The 13,484-nt window shown below is 44.0% G+C and overlaps 1 protein-coding gene across 24 annotated transcripts in view; it reads right to left on the reverse strand.

Annotated features, from left to right (window-relative positions):
- The window catches only part of LOC139367067 (microtubule-associated protein 4), a 120,702-nt gene that overhangs the window by 72,356 nt on the left and 34,862 nt on the right, over positions 1 to 13,484 (reverse strand). The gene's annotated exons all lie outside the window — the stretch shown is intronic.

The raw sequence follows: 13,484 nt of genomic DNA on the forward strand, positions 1-13,484 counted from the left end.
GGGATCAGAACATTACACGTGGAAACTGCAGAAGGTGAAAGAGACAGCTTCCACTAGAGAGGAGGAAGGAGGATACACTGTGTGCTTTCCCAAGCTACAGGATTAAAAAGGCAGATCATGAATATGTAGGGGGTTTAGCCACAGTTCTTGTTCATAGGTTATTGGGATGAAAAGAGCATCAGGCTCTGGCATGCGTTCACATTGCAGAGGTTTTTGCTGAAAGCCTGTGTGTTAACACTTTGGCTTGCATGAATTCCCAGTAATAGTGTTTTGAGTACTCCAAGAGGTTTTCATTAGATTGTAGGTGATGAGCTTCCATCTTCAGTCCTCCGTAAGGAGCATAAAGATGGATAATATAAAATACATGACCATATAGTACCATTTCCATGTTGTATTGTAGGCTAATACATACAGTACACATCAACGTAGATGAATATGATGAAGTGAGCTCATTCCACTTCCTCCCAACCATCTCTCCATTACATTGCCACTTGTGGCCACCTGAACAGTCTATGTCTGTCTCTCTCTCAGTCACTGTCTGTCTCTCTCAGTCGCTGTCTGTCTCTCTCTCAGTCGCTGTCTTTCTCTCATTCTCTGTCTCTCTCATTCTCTGTCTCTCTCATTCTCTGTCTCTTTATCCCTCTCATTCTCTGTCTCTCCCTCTCAGTATCTGTCTCTCTCAATAACTGTCTAAGTCTCTCTCAGTCCATGTCTGTCTGAGTCTCTGTCTGTCTCTCTCAGTCTCCGTTTGTCTCTCTCAGCCTCCGTCTGACTCTCTCAGCCTCCGTCTGACTCTCTCAGCCTCCGTCTGACTCTCTCAACCTCCGTCTGACTCTCTCAGCCTCCGTCTGACTCTCTCAGCCTCCGTCTGACTCTCTCAGCCTCCGTCTGACTCTCTCAGCCTCCGTCTGACTCTCTCAGCCTCCGTCTGTCTCTCTCAGTTTCCGTCTGTCTCTCTCAGTCTCTGTCTGTCTCTCTCAGTCTCTGTCTGTCTCTCTCAGTCTCCGTCTGTCTCTCTCAGTCTCTGTCTGTCTCTCTCAGTCTCCGTCTGTCTCTCTCAGTTTATCTGTCTGACTCTCAGTCTCGCACAGTCTCTGTCTCTCTCAGTCTGTCTGACTCTCTGTCTCTCTCCGTCTCAGTCTGTCTCTCTCCGTCTCAGTCTGTCTCTCTCCGTCTGTCTCTCTCCGTCTCAGTCTGTCTCTCAGTCTGTCTCTGTGTCTCAGTCTGTCTCTCAGTCTGTCTCTGTGTCTCTGTCTGTCTCTCTGCCTCTGTCTCTCTCCGTCTGTCTCTCTCCGTCTCAGTCTGTCTCTCTCCGTCTCAGTCTGTCTCTGTGTCTGTCTCTCTGCCTCTGTCTCTCTCAGTCTCAGTCTGTCTCTCTCCGTCTCAGTCTGTCTCTCTCCGTCTCAGTCTGTCTCTCTCCGTCTCAGTCTGTCTCTCTCCGTCTCAGTCTGTCTCTCTCCGTCTGTCTCTCTCCGTCTCAGTCTGTCTCTCTCAGTCTCAGTCTGTCTCTCTCAGTCTCAGTCTGTCTCTCTCAGTCTCAGTCTGTCTCTCTCTGTCTCAGTCTGTCTCTCTCAGTCTGTCTCTCTCAGTCTGTCTCTCTCAGTCTGTCTCTCTCAGTCTCTCCGTCTCAGTCTGTCTCTCTCCGTCTCAGTCTGTCTCTCTCCGTCTCAGTCTGTCTCTCTCCATCTCAGTCTGTCTGTCTCCGTCTCAGTCTGTCTCTCTCAGTCTGTCTCTCTCAGTCTGTCTCTCTCAGTCTCTCCGTCTCAGTCTGTCTCTCTCCGTCTCAGTCTGTCTCTCTCCGTCTCAGTCTGTCTCTCTCCATCTCAGTCTGTCTGTCTCCGTCTCAGTCTGTCTCTCTCAGTCTGTCAGTCTGTCTCTCTCAGTCTGTCTCAGTCTGTCTCTCTCCGTCTCAGTCTGTCTCTCTCCGTCTCAGTCTGTCTCTCTCCGTCTCAGTCTGTCTCTCTCAGTCTGTCTCTCTCAGTCTCAGTCTGTCTCTCTCAGTCTGTCTCTCTCCGTCTCAGTCTGTCTCTCTCAGTCTGTCTCTCTCAGTCTGTCTCTCTCAGTCTCTCCGTCTCAGTCTGTCTCTCTCCGTCTCAGTCTGTCTCTCTCCGTCTCTCTCTCTCACTCTCCGTCTCTCTCTCTCAGTCTGTCTGTCTCTCTCAGTCTCAGTCTGTCTCAGTCTGTCTGTCTCTCTCCGTCTCAGTCTGTCTCTCTCAGTCGGTCTCTCTCAGTCTGTCTCTCTCAGTCTGTCTCTCTCAGTCTGTCTCTCTCAGTCTCAGTCTGTCTCTCTCAGTCTCAGTCTGTCTCTCTCAGGCTCAGTCTGTCTCTCTCAGGCTCAGTCTGTCTCTCTCCGTCTCAGTCTGTCTCTCTCAGTCTGTCTCTCTCAGTCTCAGTCTGTCTCTCTCAGTCTGTCTCTCTCCGTCTCAGTCTGTCTCTCTCAGTCTGTCTCTCTCAGTCTGTCTCTCTCAGTCTCTCCGTCTCAGTCTGTCTCTCTCCGTCTCAGTCTGTCTCTCTCCGTCTCAGTCTGTCTCTCTCCGTCTCTCTCTCTCACTCTCCGTCTCTCTCTCTCAGTCTGTCTCTCTCAGTCTCTGTCTCTCTCTCTCCGTCTCAGTCTGTCTCTCTCCGTCTCAGTCTGTCTCTCTCCGTCTCAGTCTGTCTCTCTCCGTCTCAGTCTGTCTCTCTCCGTCTCAGTCTGTCTCTCTCCGTCTCAGTCTGTCTCTCTCCGTCTCAGTCTGTCTCTCTCAGTCTCAGTCTGTCTCTCTCAGTCTGTCTGTCTCTCTCAGTCTGTCTGTCTCTCTCAGTCTCAGTCTGTCTCAGTCTGTCTGTCTCTCTCACGTCTCAGTCTGTCTCTCTCAGTCGTCTGTCTCTCTCAGTCTGTCTCTCTCAGTCTGTCTCTCTCAGTCAGTCTGTCTCTCTCAGGCTCAGTCTGTCTCTCTCAGGCTCAGTCTGTCTCTCTCAGGCTCAGTCTGTCTCTCTCAGGCTCAGTCTGTTTCTCTCCGTCTCAGTCTGTCTCTCTCCGTCTCAGTCTGTCTCTCTCCGTCTCAGTCTGTCTCTCTCCGTCTCAGTCTGTCTCTCTCCGTCTGTCTGTCTCTCTCCGTCTGTCTGTCTCTCTCTCCGTCTGTCTCTCTCTCCGTCTGTCTCTCTCTCCGTCTGTCTCTCTCTCACGTCTGTCTCTCTCCGTCTCAGTCTGTCTCTCTCCGTCTCAGTCTGTCTCTCTCCGTCTCAGTCTGTCTCTCTCCGTCTCAGTCTGTCTCTCTCCGTCTCAGTCTGTCTCTCTCAGTCTCAGTCTGTCTCTCTCAGTCTCAGTCTGTCTCTCTCAGTCTCAGTCTGTCTCTCTCAGTCTCAGTCTGTCTCTCTCAGTCTGTCTGTCTCTCTCAGTCTGTCTGTCTCTCTCAGTCTGTCTGTCTCTCTCAGTCTGTCTCTCTCAGTCTCAGTCTGTCTGTCTCTCTGTCTGTCTCTCTCAGTCTCAGTCTCAGTCTGTCTCTCTCAGTCTCAGTCTGTCTCTCTCAGTCTCAGTCTGTCTCTCTGTCTCTCTCAGTCTGTCTCTCTCAGTCTGTCTCTCTCTGTCTGTCTCTCTCAGTCTGTCTCTCTCAGTCTGTCTCTCTCAGTCTCAGTCTCAGTCTGTCTCTCTCAGTCTCAGTCTGTCTCTCTCAGTCTCAGTCTGTCTCTCAGTCTCAGTCTGTCTCTCTCAGTCTCAGTCTGTCTCTCTCAGTCTCAGTCTGTCTCTCTCAGTCTGTCTCTCTCAGTCTCAGTCTGTCTCTCTCAGTCTGTCTCTCAGTCTGTCTCTCTCAGTCTGTCTCTCTCAGTCTGTCTCTCTCAGTCTGTCTCTCTCAGTCTGTCTCTCTCCGTCTCAGTCTGTCTCTCTCCGTCTCAGTCTGTCTCTCTCCGTCTCAGTCTGTCTCTCTCCGTCTCTCTCGGTCTCGGTCTCTGTCTCTCCTGGTCTCTCTCGGTCTCTGTCTCTCTCTGTCTCGGTCTCTCTCTGTCTCGGTCTCAGTTTTTCTGTCAAGCTCTCTTCCTACCTTTCTCATGGTGGCAGCTCTGTAACTTTGCATTTTAATGAAAGTATGTATAATGTATAGGTCAAAGTTATCTTTGCCCTCTCTCTTTCCGTCTCGCTCCATGGCAGGGGCAGTCTCCCTCTCACTTTTCCCAGGGATGTGGGTGACACAGCTGGCAGGACCAGGGCTCGGAGGACTCGGAGGCAGGCTCCTGTAGGTCTCTGGAGGGACGGTTCTGTCCTTCCCGCTCTCCTCTGCTCTGCCTCCCCATGAAGCACATCTGATGTGGGGCCATCCAGCCACTGCTGCTGCAGCCCCCAGCCGTAAGTAGGCCAACCTGACCCATATAGCTGCAGCTCGAGCTGGAGATCTCCCCCCGGACTGGAGAGACAGAGAGAAGCTTGCCAAGAGGCCACACAGCAGCAGTGCTACCCAGGCCCCCTGTTCCGCTCGGAAGAGAACTGGAGAGCACATACACACGAACATCGACACACAGATGCACAGACACACACAGTGCTAACTGCAGTCTAATGGCACAGAGGGGAGAGGAAATAGACAGGATGATCTGAGTAAAGTTAAATGAACGAAGAAGGACAGAGCTCTCCTAAGAGTAAAGGCTGTGTTAGACAAGGACATCAAAACAGTAGGAAAAAACAAGTGTCTTTTTGTGGTCGTATCCATATGTCTCCCGCCCCCCTTGTATTGTTAAAGTAGCTTGATTAATTCAAGTGCATGACGACTCAGGCAAGGGTGTCCTCTTTAATTAGTCCTTCGGAAACATGACTAAACCAAGCAGAGTACTTCATTGAAGGTAAAACTATTCCCTATCTCAATAAGCTAATGCTATTAACCAAGGTTCTGTTTGTGACCGAGGCAAATGGAGTTAGGATTTTTAGGTCATATCACCCAGCCCTATCTCAATTTATGGGTGATTCATGATATATGTCTTACAGTCAGCAATAATCTAATGAATTCAGTGCTTGTGAAATTATACCATAAGACCCACTAATAATTAAACTAGCTCATCCTGCTTTTCCCCCCAGTAATTACTGATCTGGCTTTGAAGTCTATCAAAATGGCCTTTTTGTTACAAATTGAAACAGAACCATGCAGAATGCACATTCACTAAACTGGCCAACTTCTTTTAGCAGGCATTGGAGAAAATGAACACACGTCTCATAAACAATCTCTCAAGCACAAGCCCACATGCTAGTGAGTAGCCAGCTAATCTTTATATTTCACGTTTAGCCAACGTGGATCTATTTGCTAGCTAACAGGGTAGAACAGTATAATTGTTATGAACACACCCTTCTGTTCGTCTCCAACTGTTGGAACACATTCTAGCCTGTCCACTTTGTTCACATGTTGAAATCAAGTGGCCTACCTTATTTCTCAGAATAAGATTGAGTTGCCAACTCCTTTATATAATTGTTTTTATGCTCATTGCACATTTATAAAACACAGACTCGATAGCTACAGTCTGAGGCCCAAAATGCATGAAACACAAACTGAGCTTTTGTTTTCCAGAATCAAATGTTCATTGATACTTCTGTTTTGATAGGGGGCTGCTCGTCACGCAGTTTGAGGAGTTGAGACATAAAAAGGGAATAGGTAGAAAGGTTAACTTCTCCTCTATTACAGAAATGACTCTGTTGGACCAAACCTCAAACAGCGAGTTGAAACTGCTTGTTGTCAGAGAGGAAGAAGTGATTCATATTTGTTGCTGTGAGTGGCAGGGGTTTGGTGTGTGTGTGTGTGTGTGTGTGTGTGTGTGTGTGTGTAAAATGGGAATGCGCAGAGCCACAGCAGAAGGAGCGAAGGAGTGTGTTCAAACAGTTGAAGACGAACAGAAGGGTGTGTTTATAACGATTCAACTGTTAGCTAGCAAATAGAGCCAAGTTGGCTAGACTTTAAATAGAACGATTGTCTGGCTTAACACTAGCATGTGGGCTTGTGCTTGAGAGATCGTCAACATCAAAACAACATTAAAACAAGCGGACACAAACAGTCATAAAACGAAGAAAAAAACCCCGTCATTCTGGCGATTCAGGCAAATGGAATGTTGTGAAAAAACATACATTTGAATTAATCAAATGAATTCCATTTAAATCGCCCATCCTTAAAATGGATGGTTCAGAAGTTTGTCTGTTAATATTAATAATATATTATACTGTATATTAAGACAGGCTATTTAAAAAAAAAGCCCTGTTAAAGTGTACCAGTTTTGGCCACCAGCAGGCTTCTGAAACAGAGGGTCATGTCTAATGTAAGTTGTAACATGGCAAAAACACACAGCATCGAAACGTTACTATGGTAAGAATGGTGTTAGCGGAGCTCCACTCTTTCAACGCCTTCAGGAAAAAGAGAGTTCGGCGGACTGAATTAACATTTCACGATATCATTTGAACGGGAAATAAAAAGACCGGATCGACAAACATCGAAAAGCACAAAGCAACATTCACAGAATCAACTAGGGGTTAATTGGAGGTTAACCGGTGAAGAAAGAGGAATGCAGAGCCAGGTTGTGGAAGAGTTTATTAGCACAATGTGCAGACAGATGGACAGACTACGACGGGCGGACAGTCTAGAAAACGAGCGCTGTACACAGATGCGCTATCCAGCAGAGGAGGAGGGGGAGGCTTGATATCAACCACACGAAGAGTCGTCAAAATCAAGGGGACGACTTTCTCAGAACAGCAAAGCCATAGGGGAAAAGAGGTTGGTAAACCTCGCAAATATGTTTAAGTCATCCTTAACTTTCACTTGACTTACTTTAAACTGAACTGAAACAAAAGACAGATGAATGAGAAAGCGTGCAAACTTTCACGTCGAGTGGCATGTGTTAAAAAGTAGTGTGTTAGAGAGAAATGTGACTTTCAGAAACAGCCCAGACTTTTAGGACAGAGACAACCTGACATCGGAGATAGAAGCAGCGTGAGTTTGGTGTTAGGAGAGCAGGCTGGCAGAGCTGTCCCAGTAAGAGACAAGGTGCTGACGGGAGGAGAGCGGCTGGCAGTGGTACTGTGGGTCAAATCAAATCAAAGTTTATGTGTGTGTGTGTGTGTGTGTGTCTGTGTGTGGAGATGAACTTGTCAACTGAAGCATAATAAAACATCACCAAGAAAGTGAGTGACACAAGGAAGAGAGAGAGAAAGAGAGGGAGAGCGAGAGAATTGAAAGAGAGAGAGAGGGAGAGCGAGAGAATTGAAAGAGAGAGGGAGAGGGAGAGAATTGAACGAGAGAGATTGCTACATTGTAAATTGGGTCGAGAAACTTTGTGGAAGGGTGAGTATGTAAACTACACTTATGAATAAATAAGGAGTGTGGGTGAGTATGTAAACTACACTTATGAATAAATAAGGAGTGTGGGTGAATATGTAAACTACACTTATGAATAAATAAGGAGTGTGGGTGAGTATGTAAACTACACGAATAAATAAGAAGTGTGGGTGAGTATGTAAACTACACGTATGAATAAATAAGGAGTGTGGGTGAGTATGTAAACTACACTTATGTAAACTATGCATATTAATAAATAAGGAGTGTGGGTGAGTATGTAAACTACACGTATGAATAAATAAGGAGTGTGGGTGAATATGTAAACTACACTTATGAATAAATAAGGAGTGTGGGTGAGTATGTAAACTACACGTATGAATAAATAAGGAGTGTGGGTGAGTATGTAAACTACACGTATGAATAAATAAGGAGTGTGGGTGAGTATGTAAACTACACGTATGAATAAATAAGGAGTGTGGGTGAGTATGTAAACTACACGTATGAATAAATAAGGAGTGTGGGTGAGTATGTAAACTACACGTATGAATAAATAAGAAGCGTGGGTGAGTATGTAAACTACACGTATGAATAAATAAGAAGTGTGGGTGAGTATGTAAACTACACGTATGAATAAATAAGGAGTGTGGGTGAGTATGTAAACTACACGTATGAATAAATAAGAAGTGTGTTGAAGAGTAATCCTGGCGTGCCCATGTGTGTGCAATATATTACAATTACTAGTAGTATGCATCACTGCCTGGAACAATATGTAAAAAAGCCCAAGGGGCCATATGGGATATGAGAAGAGGACAGGGTGACAGACAGGCAGGCGTGTTTGTGACGGTACTCCGTCATCATGACCAGCCATATTAACAGTACTCTCACCTATAACACTCATCTAGGGCCCTAGAAAATGTGCGATGCGGGGGACGTGGACAGAATCACGGAATCCAGCTGTTAAAGCGGAATTCAACAATATTCTAGAATGTTTTGGACTTAATAGGGGATCGACTAAATGTCCTGAAAATGTATTAATTTGCTCAAGTTCATCATGACACGAACAGAATGCATCAGTGATTCGTATATTTCCTGCAACTTTCTGCGGAGGCAACGAGAACTCCTCGTCTGTGGATGAGTGGTGCGTGTGGCTACCACTTTGTGTGGCCTTAGCGATGATGCTAATGAAAACCTTCTGGTAGATGGAAAGACTCCCAACACCCTTCTCGTTGAAATGTTAACTACAAAGTAGACTGTGCTTGCCTGGCAGAATGATATCATGATTATTCGCATCATTCAAGTGTTTTTTGTTTTGACTGCTAAACAACAGCCTGTTGCTAGTTGCACACTAGAATTAAAAGGGTAATTACACCCAAAAATCGAGATTTCTAAATTTGCCCAGACCTCAAAAGTGGTCTCCTGATGTGGTTTAAACATTCTTGTTAAAACATGGACTTAAAACATCCAATTCAGTTGTTTTTCTATTTAAAAAAGTGTGATTTTGAAATTGAAAACCTGAAAGAAAGAAAAACTGGGGGAAATGGAAACCTGGAAAAACAAAACGGAGAAAAATCAGACAACAAACAAAAAATGTATAGGACCCTACACTCCAACCAGAGTATGAGTAGAGTATTTCAAAGCATCTGTGTGTGTGTGTGTGTGTTCATTGTGTGTATGAGTCTGTACCTGCATAGCTACTGTGTGCTTGTGTGCTTGATAATATGTGTAGGTGAAGGCTTATTTCTGCTCATTTAGTCCTCTAGGCTCGGAGTAGGAGAGAGAGTAGACTTGTGCTGGCGGCAGTGGAGCACCCTAACCCCCATATTCTGATGGAAGGCTGGCGAGAGTCAGGAGAGGCTCCACAATGTTTCCTACAGAGGTCTCCAGGCTGATGGGCATTGCGGTGGTGGTGGTGTGGTTGTTATAGGGGGGGGGGGGGGGGTACTGAGGTGGGAGAGGAGAGGTGTAGAGAAGCAGAAGCACTGGTGACACTCAGGCGGTGGCTTGTTCTAGTCCTCTGAAGCTTGGGTTGGGGAAGGGGAAGAGAGAGGAGAGTTGAGGGAAGAGAGGAAGGAAGAGAGGAAGAAAAAGAGGATGACAGAAGAGAGAGAGAGAGAGACACTCAGACAGAGAGATGAATGGTAGATAGGAGGTAGAGTGAGATGGAGAGATAAGAGTATGAATAGGAGTGGGGGGACATGGTGGGTGAGAGGGGAGATAGGGAAGAGAGGAAGAAAAAGAGGATGAGAGAAGAGAGAGAGAGACACTCAGACAGAGAGATGAATGGTAGATAGGAGGTAGAGTGAGATGGAGAGATAAGAGTATGAATAGGAGTGGGGGGACATGGTGGGTGAGAGGGGAGATAGGGAAGAGAGGAAGAAAAAGAGGATGAGAGAAGAGAGAGAGAGAGACACTCAGACAGAGAGATGAATGGTAGATAGGAGGTAGAGTGAGATGGAGAGATAAGAGTATGAATAGGAGTGGGGGGACATGGTGGGTGAGAGGGGCGATAGGGAAGAGAACAACAGTGCTGGTTAGTAAAAGTGATCACAACAGAACCAGTTCTGCCAACTACAACACCTGCCTACTCCAAGCATTTGCCCATGCAGTGGCATACCTACATGCGTCGCAGCCAGTTGCATCATGCAGCACAAACACAAACACACACACTCATTCTCATGGCTCCCAAACGTTGCCCACCGTCTCTGCATTTACCTTACGTCTCTCAATTCTCTGATCTAGTTACTACCTCCTGCCTCTACTCTACTCTACTCTACTCTACAAAAGGTTACTTTTGATAATGATAAATGGAATCAATGTACCCAGAAAAGACCAGATGCTACGTGCAAGTAGTCTAGCACAATTGCATCACCAGTAGGTGGCTATTATATATATATAAAAAACACATCTTAATCTCTTACTATCAATGGGTAGACGTTATTTCATATAAACATATCTTAATCTCCTACTATCAATGGGTAGACATTATCTCATATAAACATATCTTAATCTCCTACTATCAATGGATAGACATTATTTCATATAAACATATCTTAATCTCCTACTATCAATGGGTAGACATTATTTCATATAAACATATCTTAATCTCCTACTATCAATGGGTAGACATTATTTCATATAAACATATCTTAATCTCCTACTATCAATGGATAGACATTATTTCATATAAACATATCTTAATCTCCTACTATCAATGGATAGACATTATTTCATATAAACATATCTTAATCTCCTACTATCAATGGATAGACATTATTTCATATAAACATATCTTAATCTCCTACTATCAATGGATAGACATTATTTCATATAAACATATCTTAATCTCCTACTATCAATGGATAGACATTATTTCATATAAACATATCTTAATCTCCTACTATCAATGGATAGACATTATTTCATATAAACATATCTTAATCTCCTACTATCAATGGATAGACATTATTTCATATAAACATATCTTAATCTCCTACTATCAATGGGTAGACATTATTTCATATAAACATATCTTAATCTCCTACTATCAATGGATAGACATTATTTCATATAAACATATCTTAATCTCCTACTATCAATGGGTAGACATTATTTCATATAAACATATCTTAATCTCCTACTATCAATGGATAGACATTATTTCATATAAACATATCTTAATCTCCTACTATCAATGGGTAGACATTATTTCATATAAACATATCTTAATCTCCTACTATCAATGGATAGACATTATTTCATATAAACATATCTTAATCTCCTACTATCAATGGGTAGACATTATTTCATATAAACATATCTTAATCTCCTACTATCAATGGGTAGACATTATTTCATATAAACATATCTTAATCTCCTACTATCAATGGGTAGACATTATTTCATATAAACATATCTTAATCTCCTACTATCAATGGATAGACATTATTTCATTTAGACATATCTTCTATTTACGCAACATCGCTATGATATAGCTGATGACATCCTCTTGTGTCCTACAGTGGATTTGAGGCAAATCAAGAGTCAGACAGGATTAAGTGAATACAGGCTCCAAGTCTGGAGCCTGGTCTGGAAGTCCAGAATACATCCTCCCTGAGAGCACCCCTGTCCCACAGCATATCCCTGCCACACACACATACTGCCCTAACACACTCAGACACAGTTTGTAACCGCAGTGACTGAGGCTGACCGAGGCATGCAAACAGATCGGGGGACAGAGACAGACAGACGGACAGAGGTCATGCCAACCCAGACGACCGCCCGCAGTCCTGCTCCCCAGTAACACCCTCCCATCGACCCACGGTCAGATGGGCAAGGCAGGCGGGCACTATGACATGCTGGGCACAGCCACACTGCCAACGGGCACAAGCTCTCTAGTCTTATTCAACTCTGGGCTGAAGGGAGAGAGAGTCGGACTGTACTTGTGTGGTAAGTATGTGTTGGTGTAACAGAGCATGGGTGCATCACACTAACTATTTCCTCCATGCAATTTCAAGCTCATCAAGGCCATGCACAGTATTTCAAGAAAGGGTCATGTGGTGGATTGGAATTGTCAGAATGGCAAAGGAATTAGACTGAGCAAATGGAAGCAAAGAAAGAAAAGGAGTGCACAAAGCACACACACACACACACACACACACACACACACACACACACACACACACACACACACGACACACACACACACACACACACACACACACACACACAGACACACACACACACACACAGACACACATGAAGTGGAATTCCCCTTGCTGAATTGTATTGAAATATATGCAGACGTCCTACGGCACACGTTTGTCTGCTAGTGGGTAATTAAAAGGGCCGTTCAATAGGAGATGGCATAACGGCAGAGCAGAGTTCATTTTATCCCTCCAGTGCTGCAGTTAGTTAATTACCTCAGAGGCGACAGGCAATAATGAAGCTTCCGTCAGATAGGCAGAACACTCTGATAAAGACTGCTCAGCTAGTCACAGAACACCTCCTTTTAGATGGAAGGACGAGAGTAGACAGCACTTCAGCGCTTGAGAAACTGAAGTGATCCACGGCAGCACTTGAGAGTGTTCACAGAACATGAGTGTTCACAGAAACACCTTCTTTCTTGTCCCTTCAAGGTTCTTATGCACAATTCAGGAGATTCTGTAACTTCTATAGAGTTCCTGTGAACAGTAGTAATGGCTATTCAGCCTCTCGGATACAGGTGAGAGAGAAGAGCAAGGTAAAGATGAACCTCGCTATAAATAGGAAATTAAAGACTGTAAAGGTACAAGGCCGTTATTCTGTGTGTGACACGATGCCGTTGAACCTCAAAAAGGTCCAACCAATATATAATTAACCTTACACATCCTGGACTACCAATATATAATTAACCTTACACATCCTGGACTACCAATATATAACTAACCTTACACATCCTGGACTACCAATATATAACTACCAATATATAACTAACCTTACACATCCTGGACTACCAATATATAACTACCAATATATAACTAACCTTACACATCCTGGACTACCAATATATAACTAACCTTACACATCCTGGACTACCAATATATAACTAACCTTACACATCCTGGACTACCAATATATAACTAACCTTACACATCCTGGACTACCATTATATAACTAACCTTACACATCTAACCTTACACATCCTGGACTACCAATATATATAACTAACCTTACACATCCTGGACTACTACAAATATATAACTAACCTTACCTTACACATCCTGGACTACTACTAACCTTAATATATAACTAACCTTACACATCCTGGACTACCAATTACTACAAATATATAACTAACCTTACACATCCTGGACTACCAATATATAACTAACCTTACACATCCTGGACTACCAATATATAACTAACCTTACACATCCTGGACTACCAATATATAACTAACCTTACACATCCTGGACTACCAATATATAACTAACCTTACACATCCTGGACTACCAATATATAACTACCTTACACATCCTGGACTACCAATATATAACTAACCTTACACATCCTGGACTACAAATATATAACTAAGCTTACACATCCTGGACTACCAATATATAACTAACCTACACATCCTGGACTACCAATATATAACTAACCTTACACATCCTGGACTACCAATATATAACTAACCTTACACATCCTGGACTACCAATATATAACTAA

The sequence above is a fragment of the Oncorhynchus clarkii genome, chromosome 15 (genome assembly GCF_045791955.1).
Source record: "Oncorhynchus clarkii lewisi isolate Uvic-CL-2024 chromosome 15, UVic_Ocla_1.0, whole genome shotgun sequence".
NCBI lineage: Eukaryota > Metazoa > Chordata > Actinopteri > Salmoniformes > Salmonidae > Oncorhynchus > Oncorhynchus clarkii.